This window comes from Sorex araneus, chromosome 3, assembly GCF_027595985.1.
Source record: "Sorex araneus isolate mSorAra2 chromosome 3, mSorAra2.pri, whole genome shotgun sequence".
NCBI classification, from domain to species: Eukaryota; Metazoa; Chordata; class Mammalia; order Eulipotyphla; family Soricidae; genus Sorex; species Sorex araneus.
Window position 1 is genome coordinate 9,997,638 of NC_073304.1, and position 3,817 is coordinate 10,001,454.

Here is a 3,817-nt window from a genome sequence, read left to right on the forward strand (position 1 = left end):
AGACTTCTCATCACTTTGGTGAAGAATTTGACTTTCTTTTAGAATATTTTTGAGATCAGTTTGTTTCCCATGAGAAGAAAAATGTCAATGCATTTGTCCATCTATTTATGGTTAATTATACTATATTTGGACTGGCTAGAAAATTTACCTTGATAAATGGATTGAATCTTATCAGATACTCGAAGTAAAGTATCTTGAAACTGCCAATATAGACAATAAAATTAGAGTAGTATTACCAAGGCAACTGGTAAATTATACAATCAACAAACTTATAGCAACTATAATAATGATTGCAATTAGCTATTTCTGGCTTTTTTGAATAAAGCTTGACCTATATATTTAAAAGCTAGTGTATTTAGTCTATAGTAATACTATTAGACTTTTAGAATATTTTACCACTGATTATTTCAGTGCTAGTCATTATTGATTAAACATTAGCTCTACTTTAATGTAGTAATGTTAGAGTAAATGGAGTAAAGAATAAGTATACCTCTTACCATTTTCAGGAAAATAAATGTTATTTTACCATATTCTTTATTCAGGGAGAGTTTGCATATACCACATGTTTATTATTTCTTACCTACAAAATATCACATTGGCACCTTATAAGCTCTTTTTCTCAAAGAAACTTCAGAAATAAAAAATTTTATTTTGACAAGATTCAGTGAAAATACCAGAATGCTGACATTTAGTTGTATAGCCAATATGTACACATTTTGCTCTGTTGCCTTTCTCAAATATTTTACTTTTTGTTTCATTTGAAATTGACATAACATTATCATCCTATGGTCCATACTAATGATTAGAATTAGATAAGCTCAAATAGCAAAATAATTATTTTAGGATACTTTCTTTTTTAATGTAAAATATAAATTACATTTTTTCACATACTCATTAGTTCTCAGTATATGAGGGTTTAATTCCAGTGTCACTGGCCATAAAAGCAGAGGCCCAGAAGAACAGTTGGATTTTTTTGTTTATTTTTATTTGGGGGCCACAGTCAGAGGTGCTCAGGGCTTACTCCTGGCTCTGCACTCGGGGATCACTCCTGGCAGATCCAGAGGACCATATGGGGTGCCAGGGATCAAACCCGGGGTAGCTGCATGCATTGCAAGTGCCTTCGGGCTGTACTATCACTCTGGCCCCCAAAAAAACATTTGTTTGAGGATAAGTCCTAACAATACAGTGTGTTCATGGCTTGCCCTCCCGTCCTCCTCCCCCACCCCCTGCTTTTGTTTTTTTTCACTCTGTCCCACACACATGCCAAGACAGAGATGGTCATATTTTAAGCCTTAAGCATGCCATGCTCTTTAACCTGCCACTGTTCTACTTCCTGTGTTCTGTGTATCTCATGAAAGCTCTCCCCAACAGACACTTAATTCCCCTTTTCTCAGACACAGCCTCCTCACGCTGCAGTATATACACTCTTTTCCTCTCCTTCATTTCTCCTGCCTCAATTTTATGGGTTACAAAGTGGCATCGACAGGCATCTCCGCCACTGTGCATGTTAAAATATGTAGAGGTAGATAGATTTTTTTTAAGATTATTGGAAGCTGCAGGTGCTGAGTGCTCACACGGTTGAGAGAGATAGCCTTGTGGGCAGTGTTTTGAAGACCAAAGGCGCCTTTCTTTTAAATTTTTTTTTCTTTTTGTGTCACACCCAGTGATGCTCAGGGGTTATTGCTGGCTCTGCTCTCAGGAATTACTCCTGGCGGTGCTTGGGGGACCATATGGAATGCCGGGGATCGAACCTGAGCCGGCTGCATGCAAGGCAAACTCCCTCCAAGCTGCGCTACCACTCCGGCCCCTCTTTTAAAGTTTTAAAGAAATATTCTGGTTTTTAGTCCACCTTGCCCCAGAGGGCTGCTTTTGTTCCTCGAACTGACTTTGGTCCATCATCATTGACCAAAGTTTGTGGTTTCTCTTAGGATCCTCTTATAGTTTGACAAATGCATAATGACATGTATCCACCACTCTCTAGCCTCACAGAGGAAAACTTCACTGCCTAAAAATGTTCTGCACGTGCACCTGTTTCAATATCTACCAAAAGAAGCTGAGTTTGTTAACTTTGAGATAATAAGTAGCAGGTTTTATTGTTTTAAAAATCTATCCTTTTATTTAAGTATTTTTTCTATTATTGCTCTTAATTGCTGACTTTATTATTGCAGCCATGTATTTAACTTGATCTTAGTTTCATCTCAAATCCTTTTACAAAATTTTTATTATGTGTAATTTGAGAGAAAGCTATGATTCCTTAGTTTCTTGTGTGTTCCAGAATCTTGGGTAAATTAAACAGTATTTTTTTAAAAGGCTTTTTATTGAAAAGGCATTTGGGTTAGATAAATATTGGCAAAACTGAGATTCCAAATATTATCTACTTTGTATTGGAGATGCATTAATGTTTAAGTCTTAGGGTAAAAAGATACTGAATACAAGTGATATTCTGGAGGGTTCTTTCAAGTTTTCCATGGAAATATTTAAAAAAAAATTTTTTTTCTGTTCATTGCTACTTATGAGAAAACACTAGAAAACTGGTAATAAAAAATTGACATTATGCAAAAAAAAAATCCTTGTCTCTTTGTGTGCTTTGGCATTTCTTCACCTTTATGCACTTAAACTATGAAGGGAGCCAGAAAGGGTGGGGAGCACAGAGAGCCCAGGAAGGGCAGGCCGATGCCGATGACTGCATGTTGTAATCCCTGGCGTCATGTGTACTTACTGATTTTCAGATTAGTAGGGTGATTGGTTAAAACATAGTAGAACTATTCTCCTTTCATTTGGTTTCCTGTGATAATTGTTAAGAGAAATTCTCTCTGAAGTATGTCCATTCCAAGTCTTATCAGAAGTTAAGGAATTGGTGGGATTTTGAACATATATCACCATGGTCTCAAGTGACCCAAACTGAACTTCTGCTCGCAGTCATAGGAACGCCTCTTAAGCTAATATACTCAGCTGTCAGGTGTAAGCCTGATTTCCCAGCAGAATTTTCCACTGTAAAATAAGATAATAACTTAAGTGTGAGGGATTTCGGAATTTGCAGTAAATTTTACCTTTTAAAAAAAAATCGTTGTTTGTAAGGGGATTTTGAAAGAATCTGTTTCTTTTAATGCTTCTTTAGTGTTTGGTAGGGTCTGCTGAGGGGATTATGGATAAAGTTTGTTTGGATAAAATAGTGTCCTCAAACCACTATCTGCACTGGTTTGAGAACACTGTGTAACTCTGTAAACCAGGGTTATAAATTAAGAGAAGTGGGCGGCAGGTCTGTGAGACTGAGGAAACTCTCCATCTGCCGTGCAAGGTGGACAGTTCCAGAATATCCGGGGATGCCCTGGCAGGCTGGGCTCCCGAGAGCCAGGAGAGCTGATAGGCTGGATCAGTGAGGGCATTTGCTTTGCATACACCCGACCCAGGTTTGATCTCCGGCATCCCATATGGTCCCCTGAGCACCACAAGGAGTAATTCCTGAGTGCAGAGCCAGGAGTAACCCCTGAGCATCGCCAGGTGTGACACAAAAGCAAAAATCAAACAAAAAAATACAAAGAAAGAGGGCTGGAGCAATAGCACAGCGGGTAGGGCGTTTGCCTTGCACGCGGCCGACCCGGGTTCGATTCCCAGCATCCCATATGGTACCCTGAGCACCACCAGGAGTAATTCCTGAGTGCAGAGCCAGGAGTAACCCCTGTGCATTGCCGGGTGTGACCCAAAAAGAAAAAAAATACAAAGAAAGATGCACAGGCACTGCCAAGAAACATTTCATCTAGGCAACTCTGGCCAATGAAGCTGACACAGAATTGACTATGACAGATATCTCCTAGTA